Consider the following 24,705-nt stretch of genomic DNA (forward strand, 5'->3'; position numbering starts at 1 on the left):
CTTGTTTTATTAGTTTTAATCTTTTAACTTTATGCATCAAGCAAAAATTAAATTACTCGGGTAGGCGGAGGTGTTCCCTGGTGCAGGTGTGCCGCAGCGGTCAGTTGAAGACTCCGCGAGTTTGTCTGTGAATTTCCCATTACGTCGTAGCGCACTCTGTGCTTGCTTGGAAGTTTAGGGGTTTTTTTTTCGCTGTTAAAAAGAAGTTTTCTTCCCACGCACAACGGACGCTAATGTTTTTGTCACTTTTTATGGAATCAAACTCAAAGTAAGGTCAGTACTTCCACGCTTTAAACGCTGCATGCTCATACTCTCTCGCGCACTCGATATATTATCCATTGTTGATCTGCAGACAGCTGTTGTCATGAACGTCGCACTCGCTTACGTCACTGTCATGAGACACTCTCGCAAAAAACTCACGGTTTTAGTAACGCAGCGTTCCTACGGGAAAGTAAAGGTAATCTAATTACCGTTTTTGCAATAGTAATCCCTTACTTTACTCGTTACTTGAAAAAAGTAATCGGATTACAGTAACGTGTTACTGCCCTGCTCGTAATACTTCATCAGTTGGAGACCAATTCAAAGTACGCTGTTGCTACCCGATCCGTACCACGCATGCGCAAATCTTACGTCATTTCTTCTCTTTGCCAACATTGCGACAGTTAATTATTTGAGTGACAGGGTTAGCGCCCAGTTAGCTCCTAGCATTTCTCAACAGCTCTGCCTCCTTTTCGACTGCCTGGGACATTTAAACAACGGATAATCCGTATACAAACAAATTCATGCTTTTCTCCTCAACAGAGAGCGTCCCCCGATTGAACAAAAACGCAGTAAAATAAATAGAATGGCGCCTAATTACAGACTTTATAGTACAGATCTAGTAATATGTCACATGAAGATTCATCACCCAGATTAAGTGTTTACTGACAATTGACACTATTCCAACAATCCTCTCCACACAGACAAGCATAAACACACTCGACTACCGCAAAATCAAATTTAACACGCCTAGTTCAGTTTACAATAGGGTTCATTCACTCGGTCAGCAGGTGGCAGTATCCTCGTACACTGGGGAGTAAACTGCCATTAAAAGAAACAGAAGAAGAAAACATCTGCACATGTGCGCTATGAATCTGGTAGACCCGGGCCGTTTCTCAATGCTCAAGTACGCGAGTACGTACTCGCGTTCTCGGCGAGTACGTACTGACTGAGAATGCACGGGAGTACGGACTCGCGATTTGTACAATTGGAACACCAGCGTACGTGATGATGTCACAGGTCCGGAGTTTTTACTGCCGTCCCCTCTTAATTTAACTGTGAGTAACATGTTATGAAGCTTAACTTTAATCACAGCCAAACCGGTTTACTCAGGAACAAATAAAACACTGAAATAAACCAAACATTAACATTTAGAAGTGATCTAAGTGACTTATATATCATTTTTAACCTCGGTAGTGAAACCTCTAATAATAAAAATAGTGTACATGTACATACGTGTACATACGTGTACATACCTTAATAAAAACAAGCAGGTGAGATGTTAGAACGCTTTTATTTCTATTCTAGTGGATACTCAATACTATAGACAGCTGCTGGGGTTTCTTTAACCTGAGTAGTGAGAAGACCGCGAGCGGGGGGGGGGTGTTGAAAACGATGTGCCGGGAGTCCGCTGTTGAGTTTTGGACAAAATGCATTCTGGGATATTTAGCTGTACCAAGTCCACACAAGTCACCACCGATGCATGCTGGATAAAACGGGCGGAGCGAGAACACATCCGGGACTTCTTCGCGTTCTCGGCTTGATGCGTACTTCAAATTGGAACAGTACTTGGTCTCCGACTGATGACGTATCACGAGTACACGAGAACGCAAGTACGCACAAGTACGCATATTGAGAAAGGCCCCCGATTTCTATGGTCTGACTTTGCACATGTGCAGTAAGGATCGGGGAGTCCTGATCTGTGGCTATCTTTTTATTTTTCGTTTTTCTCTACATTAAATTGAAATGTTTCATTATTGCAAACATTTTAAGAGGTACTTATTATTGTTAACATCTTAACAGATACTCTGACCCGTAACTATCGTAAAATGAGCGGAAGTATGGGCCTTTCGCACATGCGTGGCACCGATCGGGTTTCCGGTACGGATCGGGTAGTGACAGTGACATGCGCATCAAGCAGAGAACGCAAAAAAGTCCCAGATGTGTTCTCGCTCCGCCCGTTTTATCGAGCATGCATTGGTGGTGACTTGTGTGGACTTGGTACAGCTAAATATCCCAGAATGCATTTCGTCCAAAATTTAAACACGGCAACGGCGGAGGAGCGTGGCTAAATTTTTTTTAAATATTACTCCTTCTGGGTCACAAAATAAACTTTTAAGTAATTTTCAGGAGAGAATGTAGTTGTGTAAACATCAAATATCTGCTTGATTTATCAAGATATCCCATATTTCCAAAAGTGCTTCGACGTTTCCAGAGATGCCTGTTACCCACCAGCTTGATAGCAGACTGCGAGGTCAAGGATCACTAGAGCCCGGCGAGAACAGACTCCCGCACATCGTTTTCAACCCCCCCTCGGCCTTTTGCTACTCAGGTTAAACATGATATGCAACTCTCTTAGATAACTTCTAAATCTTAATGTTTGGTCCATTTCAGAGTTTTATTTGAGTAAATCGGTTTGGCTGAGATTAAAGTTAAGCTTCATAACATATTAATCACAGTTAAATTAAGAGGGAACTCCGAACCTGTGACATCATCAAGTACGCTGTTGCTCCAATTGTACAAATCGCGAGTCCGTACTCCCATGTGTTCTTGGTAAGTCCGGATTTGCCGAGAACGCGAGTACGGACTCACGTACTTGAGAACTGAGAAAGGCCCATTGTTTCACCTTAATGAGTTCTGCCCGGTCGTCTGTTATTTCGTCAGGACTCTGCGTTTGGTGGGACAGTTTCTCCTGCAGGGCAATGGACTCTGAGACTTTGCACTCCTTTGAGTCACTACTTAAGGTTGGTTCATCAAATATATTTTACTGTGTTTTAATTTACAGCCCTCCCAGCCCTGGTGGTGTTTTCATTCAGGTTTTTCCAGACTTTTCATCTTCCGGCATTAAACTGGATAAACTCTTAACGATCAGGGATTTCAACCAGCATGTGGATGATCTTACCTGTAGCCTGCAACTAATCCAGAGCAAGGGTGCAAGCTGCTGAAAGGCTGAACAGTGGTTTTATAAGAGATGTAGACACAAGGAAAACAGGGTGAGTTAACAATCAACAGCATAGACACCCACAAAGAACATGAGAACTGGTTCCATTACAGGTAGTTAATGGGCTGGGGAAGGACAGACAGCCACAGAGGGCTTAAATGCAGCCCTGTTAATTAGTGCCGATGGGAGAAAAATCGAGAAGGGCTCTGCCATAGGCCGGATCCAGGAGATACACCACAGGCAGATGAAAACACAGCCACTCACCCAGACATGTTTAGCAAATCTCTCAACCTAAAAGTCTTGCCAAGTCCCATTACACACAGTGCACATATATTTGTACTTCAGAACTCCTTTAGCCCATTTTTAGACTCTTGTTCATTAATCAACACATTTAACTGCCTGAATATTCCCTCAAAATAAACAGTGTTGAAACCAAACTGATTTCCTGAGATCAGATCTGCCTGATAACAAAGACACACAAAATGCCTCATGACCATGAACAGACGACAGTCATAGGAGTTAAATCGGATGACACTCAGATTTTCCACCACAAACTAGGAGCTTCACGTGTCATTTCACTTTTCATCTGCACAACATAGATCAAGTGAGCGTCACCTTCTCCAATCACAGAGATTATCAGAGAAAAGATGATAGAGCTCTATAAAGAATAGTGAAAATATAACATGAAAATGGCACACTAATGCTTCATGAAATCACTTATTTATTCTGGTGATTTGATTATCAAAGTCACATAGAGTGGAAAAATGGGCCAAATTCTATTTATTAATATATGTGCAACACTGCTCGGTGCTGCTGTGCATTTCTAACCAGCTCTGAAATTTTAAACTGCACTTACTTATCATCCATCCATCCGTTTTCTTCCGCTTATCCGGGGCCAGGTCGCAGGGGCAGCAGCCCAAGCAGTGAAGCCCAGACCTCCCTCTCCCCAGCCACCTCCTCCAGCTTATCCAGGGGAAAACCAAGGCAATCCCAGGCCAGCCGAGAGATATAATCTCTCCAGCGTGTCCTGGGTCTGCCCCGGGGCCTCCTCCAGGTGTGACAAGCCTGGAAAACCTCGCCCAGGGCACTCCACCCCTTTCCGGCTGAGGCTCATGGCCTCAGATTCGGAGGTGCTGATTCTCTCTGTGAATCGCTACCTTATCGTGGTGGAGGGATTTGTGTCTCCCAGGGATCCCAGGGGCTATGCTGTCTGGGGGCTTTTGCCCCCTGGTAGGGTCTCCCATTGCAAATTGGTCCTGGGTGAGGGACCAGACAAAGAGCGATTCAGAAGACCCCTATGAAAAGACCATCGAGGGAACAGTTCACCCTGCCTGGGATATGGTTACCGGGGGCACGCCTTGGAGTCAGGCCCGGGGAGGGTGCCCGAGGGCGAGTGTGTGCTGGCCGGGCCTTAGTCCATTGGGCCCGGCCGGGCACAGCCCGAAAAAGGGACAGGGGCCCATCTTCCTGCAGGCCCACCACCCGCAGGAAGCACCGTAGGGGTTGGGTGAAATGTGAGTCAGGCGGTGGCCAGGAGCGGAGGCCCTGGCAGACCAATCCCCGGCTACCAAGACTGACACTTAACAGCTGGCTTTAATAGATATTTCTATAACTTTATAATACAAGTACTACAACTAAACACTACTGTTTTCTGAGGGGGAATTATGTAAACAGGAATAACATTTCAGAGCAATAAAATGCATTAAAATTAAAACACAAAAACTTGATGTACACATCTATACTTGCAGCTTATCAAATTTAAGATTCAGGATTATTTACTGCATGTCCAGAAATCAGAGCTACCTTATGAGATCCAAGTGTGACATCAGCTGATACTCTTTACAGGAGATTCCATCTGAACTCTGTGGAGCCTGATCTCAAGGTTTTTAAGTCTGAACCTGAAACCAGAAGAGGATCTTTCTGTCTCTGCAGAGTCATTGTGATTCAGTAATAGGAATGATTTCATGATCACGCTTACTCTGTTTGCACAGAGCAGATAATGAATAATGAGAATGGGATCGTTTGTGTTTGGAGTATGAACTGAGATTCTTGAAGCTCTTGTCACACTGGTCACAGCTGAAGTTCCCTTCAATGTGTGTACGTTCATGAAGGTTACGACTGCTCGATTGTGAGAACCTTTTGTTACAGTGTCTACACTTGTATGGTTTCTCTCCTGTGTGGACTCGTTTATGTCTTTTAAGCTGACCTGCAGAGGTGGAGAAGTATGCACACTGGTTACAGGCGTGCTTTTTAACCCCACTGTGGAAGATTTCATGTTGTTTAAAATCAGATTGAGTGGGGAAGCCTCTCCCACATTCTTTACAGTAGATCATTTTGTCTTCAGTGTGTCTACGCTGATGCATTTTTAGGCTTCGTTGCTGATTGAAAGTTTTTCCACAAAGGTCACAACGAAACGCTTTCCCACCTCCACAGTGACGACAGGGTTGAGAACTGGATCCATCTGTGTCGCTCTGCTTCTAAACAAAGATACAAAGACAGTGTAAGTCAGAGGAACAGCAAGAAGCACTGCTACCCTGGCTGCAAACAGACTCTCACCATACTTTGAGGACATGTAAATAAAACTTGGAGACTATTAAAAGTCAGCTGATTCTGAGGGGGTCAGGTGGGATGCACTGATTGGTTTTAGTTAGATGACCCTCCTGTTGTTCAGTTAGTGAATACAAGTAAAATTGACTGGTTCATATAGAGCACTTTTCTACTCTGAGCACTCAAAGCACCTTATACAACATACCTTACTCACATATTCACACGAATTAGTAGGAAAGGAAATTTCAGGAGATTTTTAAATATATTTGTTTTGTGCCGTGTATGAAACTTGGAAGTGAGAGTTAAGTGAGCTGGGACTGAGACTCCACTGAGGGTGAGACCACACCTAAAACCAGATGTCCATGTGCAAAATGGAGGAAATATACTGTGGAAATACCACAAATCTCAGAAATGAATTTTAAAAAGTGCCATATCGTAACTGTGTTAAGATCTGTTCTTTATTTGGAAATGAATATATTTATTTTACAGGGTTCGTCTACAGTATATGTATCCAAGCTAAATGATCATAATTATAATATTTCTGACAGAGTCAAAATCAAACTGAATCAGAATTGAAGGAGTTGTAGAAATCATACCCAGCCTTATTGTCTGTGAAGGTTCTCAGTCATACATTATCGTAGTCTAAGGAGCTTGTAAAGAAAAGCATCTGGACTTTTTAAAGTTTCTCAAAGATGTTTCACCTCCCATCCGAGAAGATCAATTAGTGCGATTTACAAGATCCATATCCCATTCGATTCAGCTAATGCAGACTGGAATTAAGGTGACTTTCCACCAGTTTCTCTTAGGACTAATTTAAATAATGCTTCAAAACAATTGCAACTGTAAATCTTCAAATATGGATACAAAGTAACAGTAATCATTGCTGTTAGTTAGATGACGCATCATGTTCTTTACTGACATTTTCCAAATTCCAGTAGATGCCACTGAGTCCAGTAGAATTACTAACATGCTAACACAATTTAATGAGCCAAACAGTGACACTGAAATTAGAAGATAAAAATATAAACACATACCTCACAGTAACTGCACTTGTAGAGTTTCTTTCTGGTGTGGATCTGTTGGTGGACTTTAAGGTAACGTGGAGATTTAAAAGTCTTCTCACACAGGTCACATTTATAAGGTCTCTCCTCGGTGTGGGTAAACATGTGGCTTTGTAACTGTGCATCTGTTGTAAACGGTTTCCAACACTGATCACAGCAGTAAACATCATGTCCAGTGTGAATGCGGAGGTGGATATTTAAGTCCCCTTGGCGACTGAAAGTTTTTCCACAAATGTCACAGCTGTATGCCTTAATTCCAGAGTGGGTAACTAGATGAAGCCGTAAGTGGCTACTGTGAGTAAAAGCTTTACCACACTGATCACAGCTGTACGCTTTAACTCCACTGTGGCTCAGTTGGTGTGTTTTTAAGTGTCGAGCCTGGGTAAAAGATTTTCCACACAAGTCACAGCTGTACGCTTTAACTCCACTGTGGATGAGCTGGTGTGTTTTTAAGCTTTGAGCCAGGGTAAAAGATTTTCCACACAGGTCACAACTGTACGGTTTAACTTCACTGTGGATGAGTTGGTGTCGTTTTAAGCTTCCAGTCTGGGTAAAAAACTCTCCACACAAGTCACAGGTGTACGGTTTAACTCCACTGTGGATGAGTTGGTGTCTTTTCAAGTGTCCAGCCTGGTTAAAAGATTTTCGACACAAGTCACAACTGTATGCTTTAACTCCACTGTGGGTGAGCTGGTGTCTTTTCAAGTGTCCAGCCTGGGTAAAAGATTTTCCACACAACTCACAGCTGTAAGCTTTAACTCCACTGTGGATGAGTTGGTGTGTTTTTAAGCTTCCAGCCCGGGTAAAATCCTCCCCACACTCATCACAGCTGTATTTTTTCTCTCCCTTTCTTCTGTGAGGTTTGTCGGCCTCCTGAGAGCGCTGACTTCTCGCTCCATGTTGGTCCTGCAGTGACAGAGATACAAACAGAGGCAGTGAGTGAAATGCAGTCGTGGAACAAACTGAAACTCCATTAGTGGAATCAAAGATGTCAACAAACACATTGTAGGTGTGTTACCACCACTTTCTGCTGATACTATCACATTACAATGATGTGCTACAATGAGAGTTGTAACGTGCACACAGGTTCAATAGCAGAGATATTTTTGCTCACCTTTTGGGTTGAAGTCATTGTTTCCTCTGCAGTGGCTGAGCTGAGTCTAAATGGCTCGTCTCCTCCTGATGATCAGCTGGAACAGAAAATATATTTATATGTATTTCATCCTTGACAAAAAGAAGCTGAGATGGAAAGCTCAAATCCACTCAAACTAAATGTCTTCAGTCAGTGTGTCAGCCTCCAGTTAACAACAGTGGTGAGAAACTGCACTAATGAACCTCCACTGACTGAGTAACTGCAGTTTGGTGCTTCATTTGAACCTCATAGATTTAATTTAAAGAAAAGGAAGAAAAAAACTCTACAAAACAGAAGGTGAGCTGATAGTAAGAGGGTCATCATCTCACTCTCCATCAGGATTCTCAGACCATGTCATGGTTCACTTGATCCCTGCAAACAGGCACAAACTGAAACTCTCTAAAGCTTTTGTGAAGACACTGAAGCAGTGGACTGATGAGGCTGTGGAGAATCTGCAGGTGTGTCTGGACTGCACCGACTGGCAGGTTTTCAGGATTGTTACCAACAGTTTGGATTATTATAGAGATGCTGTGACGTCCTGTGACATCAGCTTCTGTGAGGACAGCTGCACACCATCACACACCATGGTGAGTTAGAATACTGACCAGCTCCGGTTGACAGCTAAGCTAAAGGGGAGACCGTTTCTTTTTTTCACTTTGGCTCTCGGAGGAGACGGACGTATCTTTCACGCTCTCCTCCCCATTATCTTCCCTGCTCGCTTGCTTCTATGTCCTTGTCTGGTCTTGTCTGAGTCAAACCCTGAGAGAGCGTTTCATTCTCGCTCTTGTTCTCTAAAACCTAAAGAAGAACTATGAATTTGATTAACTGGTCCCTTAACGCAATTGACACTCTGTTCTCAACGAGAAGCCTGGGCTCGGGAGAGCCTGAGTGTCCTGAAGGGACATTCCCTGCTGGATACACGATGGACGGGTGGCAGAAGTGGCATGTTGTGTGCCTAGCGGGACTGTCTATTGAGGATATTGAAGACATCTACCTATTTGGAACCATGATAACAGGGTTCTTGCTGATCGGAGCTGGCATAGCCCTGGCTTATCGGAAATTGAAGAAAGCGGTGACTGCTGTTCAAACCCGCACAAGGCTAGCCGCTATGATCGAAAGTGTGGGAAGAGCTGTGAGTGCTTGGACTGTTCTTACTGAACAAAATATGGGAAAGATCTTGGAGGAGATACACCTGGAGACCAGTGATGCACATTAAGAACAACTGTAAAATTGATGCAGTCTGTTGGTCCGAAAACAACATAACCATGATTACCCCCACCCCGAAGGCGCCAGCTGGACGCTTGAAGGCCGAGGCTAACAACGCTTGGAGGCTGATGCCAAGGAGAACAACAACAATTCTTCCCTCAGATATGATAACGAGAATGAGTTGACTCTCTTGCCTGATTCTTCATTGCCACCTGAGTAGGCTGCGGACTGTTGATCTTCGCCTAATAGGCGGAAGGCCACTTTCTCAGGCTGAACACAGGACACACATCCTGAAACGCACGCACACATGTACACTGACACTGATACACCCTCACCACCACCTTCCCTTACCCGAATCCAACGCCTCCCCATGCTTACCTCCCATCCGATGTGGACAGCGGCTCAACTGGAGGCGGGATCGCAAGATTGCAGATGCAGCTGTCCACACGGCATCAGAATCAGAATCAGAATCAGAATCAGAATACTTTATTAATCCCGAAGGAAATTACTCCCCCATGTTGCTTGTCTGTGTTTTATGGTGTTATGGTATGATGATATCGGTGCTTACTATATGTGCTATGGAGTTTTTGTTTTCTTCTCATGCTGACTCCCTTTTGGGAACCAGTAATTTCAGTTGCAGGCAACTGCAACCGACAAATAAAGGCATTCATTCATTCATTGTTCAGGTTTAGTGAGGCTAAACTCCAAAAACTGTTTTCAGCTAACGACTCTGCTTCTGTCTGGAAAACACTCAGACAGTGAACCAAGCACAAACCTAAAGACCCCACTCCACCAACATTTCACACCTAGTCATCAGCCTGAACAGCTCCTGCTGTGGTTTCTACCAACAATGACCTGTTACTCCCCCACCCAAGACTTTCAACACCTTCACCTTCAACCCCAGTGATTATAAAACATGGCCTGGACATGATCACCATTAAGTTGCTTGAAGACGTTTCACCTCTTGTGTGAGAAGCTTCTTCAGTTCTAGGTTCAAATGGTGGAGAGTCCTAGATTTTACGGTGTGTTCACACCGAACGCGATAGACGCGACGAAAACGCGCCAGACCCCCCTAGCTTGACGCGTGCAATGTCCAACGTGAATTATTGAAGGGGAAATGTGGGAGGAAGTTGTGCCAGACGGTATGTTTGCAAGATGGCAGCTGTCAAGCTAGCATTTGAAGAGAGATTCTCCCTTCTCTATTTACTATGGAGAGCAGAGCAGCGGCGTAAAGGACGTCCTCACCGTACCTGAGCCCATCAGGTCCTCCAGAAGCATGAGCAGTTTGGTGAGTTTCACCATTTGCTCCAGGAGCTGCCCCTGGACGACGACAGCTTTCAGTGGTACCACCGTCTTTCCCTTGCTGTCTGTGAAGCAGTTTGAGGAGCTGCTGTCTCGCGTTGGTCCAAGCATCGCTCGCCTAGACACCAACTACAGGTGCTCAATCCCACCTGCAGAGCGCCTGTCCATCTGTCTGCGGTTAGTAAAAGTGTTTAATACGGTAGTCCTTTATTAAAACCTGTGCTAATATATGCTAGACGACTGTTATAATATTTCTAGTGATACTCAAAAGGTCTCATCAAGTCCTGATTTAATTCGATTTATGCTATGTTATCAGTGTTAGCAATGATAGCATGGCTGTGGTGTCATATCAATGTATGCTCTCTGTGTTTGGTGATATCAAACTGTGGTATGAGGACCACTGTTGGTAATCTTTGTAGTGATACTCACTCCTTTTTTTTTTTTTTTAATTTAGACCTGGTTTAATTCTGGTATAGAACCAGTTGAATATTTGTAAATAATCCCTGCAGCTGTCAGACTCTATAACAGGGGTCACCAGCCTTCTCAAAACTGAGAGCTAGATAACATTGTGAACAGTTTGGTTCATCTTTAGTTATATGATAATAACAATTCTATCTTGATATGCTGTCTTATCACAGGTTAATTTTTCAAAACAGGCCTGGGTCGTGTAGCAGCCAACAACTCCTCCAGAGAGCCTGTCCTGGTGAGGGAGAAGTTCATGGCCCACTTCTCGGCGGAGGGAGCAGCGTCTTGGCAGCCAAAAGAATAGCCTGTTTGAAGACCCAGTGACTTCCCCACAACGGCTCTGAGCCACCCACAAACCTCTAAAGAGCGTTCCTGCCTTTTTAAAATTTTCTTAATAAATGGAGCTCTACTCCAAAATAAACTAACCTCTCTTTATTCTCTTAAATAATTGGTCTTCACTATGTTGCTATATATTAGTATATTTTTTCATTAGTATAATATAAAATAAATTCTACATGTGTCAAGTTGTGTGCCAATATTTGCTGTGTAGAACTGAGACATTAGTCATTATAAAAATTTATTTCAAATAATATTAAAATTCTCAAACAGAAAAACATTAAACATAAATATAAACAAAATAACTATTAACAGAGAGACTGGAATAAAAAGGACCCAGCTTGTAGTGGTAGAGCCTCAGGGAGAAGGAGGAGAAAAATAAGAACATTGTTTCTGCCCTGGAGAGCTGCTGCCTCATCAGAAAACTACTGATTGCTCGGGCCAATGTCTCCCAATTGAACAGAGCTGTGCTGTTTTCAAAAACTAATTTATAAATTTGAAATTTCATTAATACTCTCATCTGAGGCGGCATGCTCTCCAGAGCAGGAACAAGGCTGAGGAGGAAATGTTCTGTTGGAGACTGGCGTGGCCTCTTCGGGGACTCCAGGATGGCCAGCTCCACCACCGATGGACCGTCCTGGGACCGTCCCTCATCCGCCTGGGAGCTGTCCTCTTCTGTGGGCCTGTAAAACACAGCACAAAACAACACAAAGAAATGAGAAGGCTGCTACTAGATTTTCATTTTCAACATTGAAAAAAAAACAGTATACAATCAGATTGGTTGTAGATATTTAGTAAAGGTAATCACAAGGGAATTCAAGCGAGTAAAAATCTATCAGTGCTTGCTGTACATACCTGTGGGTGCAGCAGCAGGAGCGGAGGGACCAGGGACTGGAGAGCCAAGAGAAGCAACAGGGGATGCTCTGCTGCAGAATCAGTTTACTCTGTCAAGACAATATTAAATGTTAACAGGTTGAAAACAATAGTCATAGAGAAAGTATATACAGTGGTCCCTCATTTATTGCAGCAGGGGTTGTCAGAATAACTAGCCCCTCGCCACGCACTTTATACTTTTTGTCACACACACATGAACATTAGTCACAGTTCTCACAAGTTGATTCTCAAAGTGCAAACCTTTGTAGATTTCAAAACGTAAAAGTATTATTATGCCGCGTTTTTTCTTGGTCTGCCTGCCACTTTTGTGCACCTTTTTCCCTCGCGGTGCAGGTGTCTATTTCCGAATGAGGGTCATAGTTATGGGTGTTTTTGTGCTGTTTTTTCTATTGGGCATGATGGTTATCAAAACCAAACATGATCAATTTGGCAAGCGCAGGAGACACGACACGGAGGAGATTTGTCAATCAGGCTGCAGAATGCAATGCGCATTGTTGAATGCTGTACTGTGCAATAAAAAAAATCTGCGAAAAAGCGAGGCAGTGACGGATGAACAGCGGGACCACTGTGTGCTGTTTATTAATGAACAAAAAAATATATGACAACATCCATAAGAGCAGAAAGGTATTTGTACATCAGTGGGAAAATAGCGGAACAGGAGGCGGGCTTGCTAGCTTTTGTGCGGTTTCCCCAGGTCAGTCAAAAAATTCAAAAGAGAAATGAATGAACTTACCAGGTTGCCCGATCTTCTCACATATCTTCCTCCAAGCTCGGTCCTTTTTATTCCTGTCTCGGTAGGGCTGTGCGATATGACCAAAATCTCATATCCCGATATGAGACATCTATCGTCACGATAACGATATAAATCACAAAAAATTTTACATTTTCTGTAAATTCGGTGAATCTCGGGCAGCTCGACTTGCGTGAAGTGTTTCCAGCTGGGCGTCATGTACCTGGAGTCGAGTGTTTTAACGATGTATGAAATTATACATTTTTAGACAGAAGTTGTAACGGCCGCCGTTTTCTTTCTAAGTGTTAATTACACGGCGTGCTGCGGGGAAAAGTCTGTTCTAACGTTTGAGTCTAAGGCTTATTTTTTAGCACCTGACGGCTCATTTTTGTGTCTCATCCGTAAACACTCTGCATACTCTTTCACGTGATTCAGTTTCTTTTGAAAAGTCTCAACAGGATCTTGAGCTTTATTGTGAAAGGTTTATGGGGAAAATAAACAAGCGGACAGGCAATGGTTTTACTGTCGTTGTTGCTAACGACAACGCATAAAAACAGGCGCTTGTCCGACCGTAGTGTGGTTATTTTAAATATAAGAGAAAGAGAGAAATTTAAGAAATTAATATAGCCGCTACAGTGACCATCAAAATGGTGAAAAATATTGCCGTAAACAGTTTATTTTGCGACACCACGAAACAAAGGATAGCGTAAAATGAAACGATAGACGTTTTTATATCGTCATCCGATATATATCGTTATATCGAACAGCCCTATGTCTCGGTACAGAAAGCAGCTGGTGTCGTACAGCTCCGGGTGGTTTGCTACAGCGTTGATTGGCCTTTCCTCCATACTGAATGAAGAATGAAGGGATTTGGCTGGACCTGCCCCTTTGAGAGCCACGTCACCAGGCTCCTGATTGGTAGTCACGGCGCGAATTGACGCTGGAGTTCAGATTTTTCCAACTCGAGCGGCAGACGCGATACGCGCGACTGCACAAAATGCAACACAAAAACTGACGCGCGTATTTTTATTTGCGCATCAAAGTAGCGCGACTGGCGCGTTTTCATGACACAAATCTGCTTCTGAATTTTCACAAGACCCCCAGTCATGCGTCATCGCGCTTCTTCATTGACTTTACACCTGATGCTCTGGTCGTGTCTATCGCGCTTGTTGTGAACACACCGTAAGCCCTGTGGGAGTATCCCCCCGAGAGGGACAATGGACCCCCTAATGATCCTCTACCTAATCTCATGAGCCAAGGTGTGAAAACGGGTGTAGGTTACAATCAGCCAAGGTTTCAGGTGAGCTCATTGGCCCCACCCTATCATGTGATTTCCTGAGGTCAGATGGCCCAGGATGTGAGTGGGTGTTAAGGCGTCTGGGAAGGGATCTAAGAACTGGACGATAGATGACAGACAGTTGGTGTCATTGACCCTAGAACCTAGAACTGAAGCAGATTCTCGGATGAGAGGTGAAACGTCTTCAAGCAACTTAAAGAAGTCCAGATGCTTTTCTTTCCAAGCTCTTTAGACTACAATGACCTGGATGACTGAGAACCACCACAATATTTTTATTCTCAGTGCTTTCAAATATGAACACTGTTTACTTTCATCTCGGTTTCATTAGTTTTTGTTAACATCACTTTATAGCAGCCAGACTCATTAAAATGAGACTTTGTAGGAGTTCAGTTCCTCTCATGTGTTCATCCACAGCAGCTGGACAATAAAGTTTATTGTGACCCTGATACTGCAGCAGATCGCTCTGATTTCCTGTTATCACTTTAAATAGAAATGAGGCTGTAGAGGTTTGTTGCATGCAGAAAAACAGCTGCAGGGACAATGAAAAGACTTTTCTGCTCCAACTTCTCCCAGCATGCTGAGCTAATGATTAGTTGGTGTTTTTCTCCAAACACTCTCTCACTCTTCTCTCAACGTGTTCACAATAAACTGTGAACAGACACCGAGGAGAGCAGCAGAAGACCTCATTCAGGAGCTAAACTCAACATGAACTGAACTCACAGTAAAGTTAGCTCGGTGCTTACCTTTAGATGAGCCCACAAACCGAGAGAAACTCCGTGATGAAGCTGGAACTCTTTCCAAACACAGCAAACAGATCAGGGAGCAGAGACCCACGTGGTTCACGCTGATCTCAGCTACGATCCAGGAGACAAGGGTGGGCAGATCGATGCAGATATCGAGCCAAACGTTGGTAGTGGTATATGATCGATACTTTAGTTTGTTTCTCTCCTCTAAGTTCACGACTTTACTCCCGTTTCATGAAAAAGGAGCTCTCTCTGCTCGACTCCTCTCCTGCACACACACTTTGCTCCGCCCCTTCTTCCTGCTCTGCTGTGATTCGTTGCTGTACGGTCACGTGACTCAGCAGTGCAGCGTAACCACGTGGGGTGTTTCCTAACTTGTTTTCCTTTGCCTCGATGAAAACGTCATCGTGGGAAGGAGAATTGATAAGAACTCAGGAAAAGAGAAGAGCGGTGCTGAGAATTGGAACAGCCTGACGCTCGTCTCTCTGTAACAATGTTACACCCGGGTGTGATTCTTAAGGAGGACCACCAGAATCACACACATAGAAATAAAGGATTCTCGCTTAAATAATGATTTGTGCAATAAAATATGAATTTCTAAATTATTCCACAAAGAAAAGCTTGAAATTAGAACCAGCATTGAGCCCTGTATATTAATACACAGTGTTAGAGCAGTGGCTGCAACCTACAGCCTTTAAACTTATGATTAAAATGCTGACAGTAAACTCATCCGTCCAGATTTCACCAACTTATTTTCTGATACTTTGAGTTAAAAGAACTGAGATAGGGTCATTAAAATAGAAGCTGTCAGTTCTCTCATTCCTCATTGTACTTCCCTCATTTATTTTAAATACAAGATTTCTGATATCTCTTAACCCTTAGAGCAGGGGTGGCCAATCTCAGTCCACGAGGGCCGGTGTCCTGCAGGTTTTAGATCTCACCTTGGGTCAACACACCTGAATCACATGATTAGTTTGTTACCAGGCCTCTGGAGAACTTCAGGACATGTTGAGGAGCTAATTTAGCCATTTAAATCAGCTGTGTTGGTTCGAGGACACATCTAAAACCTGCAGGGACACCGGCCCTCGAGGACTGAGATTGCCCACCCCTGAACTAGACTGAGGGAAATTCCTCCAGCAGCAATTCAGCCAAAGCCGCAGCTTCTTTTCCAGACCACTTCACTCTTCCCTGTAGCAGATGTCTGTGCAAATACTATGAAAATCCCAGTGTTACACAGTTATGAGGACTTCCAAGAAGCCATGGATTATGGCATCCAGAACTCTCCTGGGTTTGGGCTTCCCTAAGGTCCAAGTCCTTTTGCTTTAAAGCCACATTTATGGCTTTAGCAAACATTTGAAGTTTGTGATTTTAAAATCTGAAAATATTGTTTCTAAATTTCATACTGCAGTTTACATATGTAGAGAATTTCTGGAAATCACATAATGTTTAATGCATCACAGCAAGTTCAATCAGGATTTGGTATTTCAAAAGCATAATATCATAGTAGGACAATTGAACAAGTTACAAATATTTCACTGTGTTAAGAAATTGCCAAAATAACAAAATAAAACATTTCTTAAGTATTCTAATGTACTGAGACACACTAGTTTAATAACACAGGGGGGGAAATCTGATAAATTCAGTTAAAAGGCTTTATTTAATCAAACACTTCTGTGTTTGATTACATTTTTTGGAAGATATGCAAGTTGTTCTTGGAGTTAAAAAAAAAAAGAAAAACCCACATAAATACAGGTCTTGCAGAATGCTTTTGTAAACCTTTGTTTGTAAAACAGATCTCCAAATGAATCAACGTGTTTGTTACAGTACCTAATTAAAAGAAACAAGTTATTTTGTACAGTATGGTTTTTTGATTTCTTCAGGTAGAAAATGTACCCACTGTAAAGTTGACGGTAGTGAAACTATTTATATACAAACTATGGTACTTTTTTTTTTTTTTTTTTTACCTAAATGCTCATTAAAGTTGGTTTGTGACAATTAGTGTCCGTGGTAATTGTAGCCACATCTAGCAGATGATTTTACATTGACTTCTAAAGTCCAGTCATATTTTTGAGTGTTATATAATTTTCAACTGCAGTAGTCCAGTTGACTGGTCGAGGGAGCTCACTCTGTCTTTCCAAGTTTGTGAAATGAACCTGGAGATTGTCGTCCCCACATAGACTGTACTGAGCAGGTAGAATGTCATCAAACTGCTGCAGGATTTCTTGAGGCACTTGGAATCCACCATACCTTAGGTCAGTCAGAAAAATGAACAAATTCAGTCACTTCTCCAGCTACTATCTTTCAAGGTTACAGCAAAAGCGCAAAGTCAATCTTATAATTAAAACTCAGTTCTTGAACTTGTGATTTTAAAGAATCTTATTTATGCATATATATGCATTTGTCATTTTTAGTAAAGATGTGATCCAAAGTTAAAATATGATTGTCTAACTTTTCTTTTTGAAAAAATATAAAAATAAAACGTATGTGCATGAAGTCAGAGAACAGAACTAATGGCAAAACACAAGTGGCAGCTTTAATTTCTATTCAGCAAAAAGGTGAAAACAACAAAACACACTATTCAATTGCTAAAGTGTGTGTAATACCTGCTGTGAGTAACAGTTAGGGCAAATTGTTAAACCCTAAATCACATACTGCTCTTAACTCAAGTGGTTAAAAGAAAGAAAAGAGTGCACATAAGGGATGGACTGTTCCTGAACCATTTTATAAATGAACAAAAGGTGGAATAACAGCAAGAGGGACAGGTATCCTGCACATAAAATACATTATACTGAGGAAGAAAAAATTTAGTAAAACTGAAATAAAATACATGGACTAAATTAGAGATGGACCGATCTGATATTACGTATCGGTATCGGTCCGATACTGACGTAAATTACTGGATCGGATATCGGAGAGAAATAAAAAATGTAATCCGATCCATTAAATATCAAAAAAGCACCTCACAAAACTTGCGACACGGCGTAACTCAGCTCATAACCGTAGCACGTCGGAGCAGTGTGTAGCCTCACTACCAAACCGGCATTTCATCTCCGAGGAAGTTATCCCATTGAGAAGTAAAGCAAGTGTGTAAGTTCATCTCTGAATGTTTGTAAAGCGTTCCCATGTTAAGCTTAACAACCGATATATGGAGCGACTGCCTCTTCTTGCTGCTACTTCAATCGTGAAACTGCTTAATGATCAGCTGATCGGCTTTTCTGTCTCGAGTCCGTCTCTCTTCTTTGTTTTTGGCCCACTTTGCACCAGAAAGAGGAAACCAGCGGCTGAACAACAGCAGCACTTTTAACCTTGATAAGCTGTTGTTAGAATTTATTTAATATTACTTTCTACACCAGGATCCTTTTCTACGTAGCTGACAGCTGGTAACTGTGCAGGGGCGGATCTAGCAAAGTTTAGCCAGGGGGGCCGATAGGGCATTAACAGGGAAAAGGGGGCACAAAGACATACTTTGCTTTCTTATTCTCATTTAAAATGTCTCACTTTTAATAAGTAATTATCTGAATCTTACACCCAAAGTTTTAATCTGATGTAAAATGTATAGAAGTCCATTACTGTATATAGTAACTGTTAAGTCTAATATACCCTAGTAAGCTATAGTACTTTTTCCTTTGGGAAAGAACCATCTGTGCAGTCTGCAATTCTGTTGAAGAAAGATGTTGAATCTATTTAATTATTCTTGAAAAATAATTTATTTCTGTGCATTTTTTTTTCACACTGCATCAAATTAAAGTTGATTACGTCAATTAAGCATCATGAGGTGGAGGGTGGGGGGTGGTTCCCTTTTCTTCTTTTTTTTTGCTGGGAGTTTGCGACCCTATTAGTTAGGTTGCTTAATATTTCTGCTAAGTACTCTTTAAAATACCAGAATAGGAAGGATGGTGCAGGTTTAAGTTTATTAGATTGATCAGTATTGCTGAACTATGAAATATTTTGGGTGTATTTTTTTTACATACAGGTATAACAGAATAGCTTTAGTGTTGTTGTTTATTTAAACTTGAGTATGAACTTATACAAAATGCAGCAAAATATTAAAAAAACTGTTCAATTGATTAAAAAACACACTATATCGGATTCATATCGGTATCGGCAGATATTCAAATTTATGATATCGGTATCGGACATAAAAAAGTGGTATCGTGCCATCTCTAGACTAAATACATACCTATGAGGCAGGTGATACATGGCTTCTGGTTTACCAGATGGACAACAAGATTGGCGAACAGGTCGAATGGTGTGAGTTTTCCAGAGATCTCTGTACGTGTCAAGCTCTTTTTGCAAGACATTGAGGAAGACATATCGTAGAAGGCATTTATGTTCATGACTGCCGTTGAAAAGATGCCTCTCCCTCAGGTCACTGAAGAGTTCAATCCAGAACTGAGTTCTAATGTTGGAATGACAAGGCATATTAAATTTAATAACACAAGTAATTCAATGTAATTGTCCTCTTTTTAAAAAAGTCATAATCTTAAGAATATTGAACTGTGCGCAATTTCGTCCAAAGAATAGCTTATTCACATGTTCTGGAGTGTTTCATCAATGCACTGCAGGAAAAAAAAAAGCAACTTCGCACACATGACAAAATTTAACAAAATGATTAATCCTTCAGTTATTCCTGGATTTGGCTGCTGAACTTAAGAAAAGTTGTAATATACAAGTCTGTCCATATAAATGTACTATTTTGTTTCTACATGAACACTGAAGCTGTTATCACTTGTTAGATACCACACAGAAATCCAAAAACTAGTGATAACATCAGTATTTTTTTTTTTTTTTTGGCACACAAAGCTGAAGAAATGTCTAAAATGAATGACTAACAAATGGATTTTTGTCATGTTGGTTTAATATTCTTATATTACTCCTATTACAGTTCTCAAATTTGAAGAATCTGACACAGAGGGACAGAATGGACTCATACGCAGGCCTCTATTTACAAAAGTGAGGGGAAAGCCGGGCTCTGGGGGTCCACACACGAAAGGGAAAGACGCTGAAAGTCCACACACACACTCCGTCCACTCCTCACGCTCCTCTTCACTCTCCACAGAAAGCACGGTGGCTTACGCCACTCGTCGCACACTCGATCACTCAGGAAACACAGGGGTTGGTCCAGGGAATCTGTACACAGAGACACAAAGGGATTAGAAAGGGAGATCGCTGAGAAAATACTCTAGAGATAACTGAGCCGGGGTTACACTGACGAGGGTCAACAACGGTCCAGCGACGAGAAACACAGAGCTGCCATCTTATAAAGGAGCTGGAACACTCTCGTAATGAGCCACAGGTGTGTGATCGCGATCAGGTGCGTGGGCCAAGGGCAGGAGCCCACAGATGAGCTCCGCCCAGGCAGAGGGAGGAGGGAGAGAGAGGAAGGGAGAGAGCAGGAACAAAAATAAAAATAAAAACATATGTAGCCATACTGAGCCGAGCGGGTAGGCACAGGGACCCTGACAGAATCCCTTGTTCTTTTATTTATATGACTCCCTACAGGTAAACTATTTGATCTAGATGTCCGTGTGGTACTACGTAGGCACACAAAATTGAATAAATTTTGCTTAATTTTAAATAGATCAATCTTTACTGATGCCATCGCCTACCAATTGCTCAAGATTACTTTAATTACACATTAAAATAGCCCCTAGGATTTACAATAATTTATTAAAATGTTGAATGTCAGTTTGTTCGTTGTTTTTTTTAATAGTTCCTTTTTAGGACTTTTGTGGAATGTCTGAGTTGGATTTTCCTTTTGAGTGTGTTGTTTGAATACAAACAAATGTCACTGGTATACCAAACCATTTATTATAGTTTTTGAAGAAGTCGTGCATCACATGAGAAAAATGTGGCGGTGACTATGTTTTTGTTTGTTTGTTTGTCACTGTAATTTAATATTTCAGCATAAAAGATTGACTGTGGGCTTCTGCAAGTTCATCTCCATGGTCTGATCTTAAAGCACAGTGAATGGCTACCATTGTGCCATTTTCTGTGCCACAGGTCTGTATGAAGGCATGCTGGAGGCTGACCAAACCGTGACACGCACTCCATATAATATTTTGCAATGATACCTGGGTCATTATTTGAGCTGCCACAGCTGAGCCACATAACTTTCCTTGAAAATCCATCGACACATGCACTAATAGCAACACCAAAGGGTTTCAGCTTATCATATCCATCCACATGCCACACTTGATTTGGTCCTTGTGAAAAAAATCCTCTTCGAACAAACCTGCGTTTACAGCGACGCTTAACACCATATGGATCTAGTCTTCAGAGCATGTGCATTACATCATTTCTTTTAACTGTCATATTATACTTTTGTCACAGTGTCTGACACATGGATCTGTAACCCAGAAGCTGACCTGAGCCTCTCAGTTCTTGTGTAACAGTGGAAATGACAATGTCAGAGGGAGTAAAGTCAGTCCTTCTAGTCATTCCAGCGTCTTTTAGCCTCCTCTTTAATGTTCTCAGACTCATACAAATATTATGCTTGTTTTCAAGAAAATCCAGGATCACTTCATATGTATGGCCCTCAGAGAAATACTTATTGATGATGTCTGTGACTGAGACCGGGCTTAAGGTTGAAAAGAAAACATGAAAACATAATTACGAACACAGGAATCCACAAATGCACTTAATAAGTTTTTTTTTTTTTTTTTTTAAATACCACATCTGAAACATCTCTCAATAAACATGACTCAAGTATTTAATCTTCTTGATGTGTGTTTAAATAAAGGCCAGAGAAAGCTCAAAGAACATGGACCAGGATTCAAAACTTATCACTCTCATCAAGACCTCTATGCTAACAACTCAAAATAGGCAAAATAAGAGAAGTTAAAAGAATTTTGTCACTGTGTACATATGCCCTATTGCTATAGAAAAGTCATAAACAATTTTTTAAAATTATGCCGTAGAACCGGTGGCAAGCTTAAACCAGAATACAGTTCTTAGTACCTACCAGTTCATACTTTTGCGTTTTTGGAATTCTGATTTATCTTTGCATGCAGAGTCTTTAACAATACCAAATCCTTAGAAAAGGAAATGAATATAGTACTTTTGGACTGGCACATAAATAATAATCCCCCACCCCCCCCAAAAAAAACCCAAAAAACCAAAACAAAAAACAAACGCACTACTGAAACTACTGTGGTGTATATCAGTCATTATGAAGCAATTAAAAGGCGAGCAGTAAATACTAGAACTTAGGAAAGTGAAGTGCTTACCATTCTCTATAAAAGGTGCTAAAACTTGAATGTTATTTCCACAGGACCCACAAAAAACTCCAATTTGCCCCACTAGCTGGATTCCACAATATGGACAATGCATTACCTGATTAAGACACAATGCCAAATTAAAACCTGAACACATTAACTGCAACACTTCTTAATGACTTATTAGTATTTGTTCTCGAGTTTAAAAAAGCTTCATTTCTAAGGCTACATTAAACATTATCTTTGTATGTAGATTCCAGATATCTGTAGTATTATTAGAATCATGAGATTACAACACATTTACCTGTCCTCCACTTCTTTGAAGTGTCTCCCAGTCCCAGCGCACTTGTTAGAATGTTTTGGTACGTGCAACTGGTCCGTCGAGTTATTGTCTCCCCAAAAACATTTCCGTTTGCAGCGTTTTCTGAAGTTGAAGTGCAGCGTTTTTCTTTTTGCAGGTGTTTTCTGAAGTTGCAGTCCATTTGGCCTCTCAGGGCCACCTTACACAACCCTATTCAATTCAATTCAATTCAATTTATTTATATAGCACCAAATCAGAACAACAGTCGCCTCAAGGTGCTTTATATTGTACAGTAGATCGTACAATAATAGATACAGAAAAAAACCAACAATCATATGACCCCCTATGAGCAAGCACTTTGGCAACAGTGGGAAGGAAAAACTCCCTTTTAACAGGAAGAAACCTCCGGCAGAACCAGGCTCAGGGAGGGGCGGGGCCATCTGCTGTGATTGGTTGGGGTGAGAGAAGGACGACAGGATAAAGACATGCTGTGGAAGAGAGACAGAGATTAATAACAAGTATGATTCGATGCAGAGAGGTCTATTAACACTTAGTGAGTGAGAAAGGTGACTAGAAAGGAAAAACTCAATGCATCATGGGAATCCCCTGGCAGCTACGTCTATTGCAGCATAACTAAGGGAGGATTCAGGGTCACCTCATCCAGCCCTAACCTAACTATATACTTTAGCAAAAAGGAAAGTTTTAAGCCTAATCTTGAAAGTAGAGATAGTGTCTGTCTCCTGAAAGCTAGTTCCACAGAAGAGGGGCCTGAAAACTGAAGGCTCTGCCTCCCATTCTACTTTTAAATACTCTACGAAAAACAAGTAGGCCTGCAGTGTGAGAGCAAAGTGCTCTAACAGGGTGATATGGTACTACAAGGTCATTAAGATGAGGTCTATGTCTAGATGAGGTTGTATGTGATTTTAGAACCATTTGACCTCTGTAATTGTTAACAAAGGCTTCTGTACCAAATATTAAATTTTTTTGACTCAAGTGATCAAATACTTATTTGACACAGTAATTCACAAATAAATTGTTCAAAAATCATACAATGTGATTTCCGGATTTTCCTTTTAAGATTCTGTCTCTCACAGTGGAAATGCACCTATGCTGAAAATTGTAGACCCCTCTATGATTTCTAAGTAAGAGAACTTGCAAAATCACAGGGTGGTCAAATACTTACCTCACTGTAGCTTTACTGTCTCGGTCAACTTTGCTAGCGAGAGACAGAGAGAGGCGTTGAAAGGCTGCTCCAGCAGAACTTTATTGTTTCAGAGGAAAACACGAACACAGTGTACAGTCGAGTCCTAACAGCTTACTTACAGCTGGGCTCGTCAGGCACTCTTTTTGGCTGCAGTGGTTATTATTATATTTACATGCTTCCAGCTCCCGTTTCTGGTCAGTAGCACCTCGTATGTGAGTGAAGTTGGCCCCCCCACCTTCTTCAAATCCAACAAAAGTGGTATCAAACGTTTGTGCTACGTTTGTGCTGGTTTGTGCTCCAAAAATTTTCGTTTGTGCTACTATCATTTTAAAGATATTAATAAAAATTTCTAGAGGTCATCAGAGGTCAACCAGCCCCCCCACATTAATTAAATCAAACAAAATGGGTGTCAATCAACTGTGCTACGTTTGTGCTGGTTTGTGCTGCTAAAATTGTCGTTTGTGCTGCTTCTGTTTTAAAGATATTAATGAAAATGTAAAGGTCAAAAGGTCGACCAGCCCCCCCACATCACCCAAATCAAACAAAATTGATGTCAAACGTTTGTGCTACGTTTGTGCTGGTTTGTGCTGCAAAAATTTTCGTTTGTGCTACTATCATTTTAAAGATATTAACAAAAATTTCTAGAGGTCATCAGAGGCCAACCAGCCCCCCCACATTACCCAAATCCAACAAAAGTGGTATCAAACGTTTGTGCTACGTTTGTGCTGGTTTGTGCTGCAAATTTTTTCATTTGTGCTGCTATCATTTTAAAGATAATAATAAAAATTTCTAGAGGTCATCAAAGGTCAACCAGCCCCCCCATATTAATGGAATCAAACAAAATTGGTGTCAATCAGTTGTGCTATGTTTGTGCTGGTTTGTGTTGCTAAAATTGTCATTTGTGCTGCTTCTGTTTTAAAGATATTAATGAAAAGGTAAAGGTCAAAAGGTCAACCAGCCCCCCCACATCACCCAAATCAAGCAAAATTGATGTTAAACGTTTGTGCTGGTTTGTGCTGCAAAAATTTTCATTTGTGCTGCTATCATTTTATAGATATTAACAAAAATTTC

At 41.6% G+C, this 24,705-nt stretch overlaps 1 long non-coding RNA gene across 1 annotated transcript; it reads right to left on the minus strand.

The window, feature by feature from the left end:
- Positions 1–1,338: 1,338 nt before the first annotated feature.
- LOC134634707 (uncharacterized) lies at positions 1,339–15,197 on the minus strand. The gene is made up of 4 exons (XR_010573825.1): positions 14,913–15,197; positions 7,922–7,997; positions 6,781–7,713; positions 1,339–5,676 (listed from the first exon to the last, which is right to left on the minus strand). It is a non-coding gene; the product is annotated as an uncharacterized LOC134634707 (long non-coding RNA).
- Positions 15,198–24,705: the final 9,508 nt, after the last annotated feature.

Source organism: Pelmatolapia mariae, linkage group LG9 (assembly GCF_036321145.2).
Source record: "Pelmatolapia mariae isolate MD_Pm_ZW linkage group LG9, Pm_UMD_F_2, whole genome shotgun sequence".
In the NCBI taxonomy this organism is placed as follows: domain Eukaryota; kingdom Metazoa; phylum Chordata; class Actinopteri; order Cichliformes; family Cichlidae; genus Pelmatolapia; species Pelmatolapia mariae.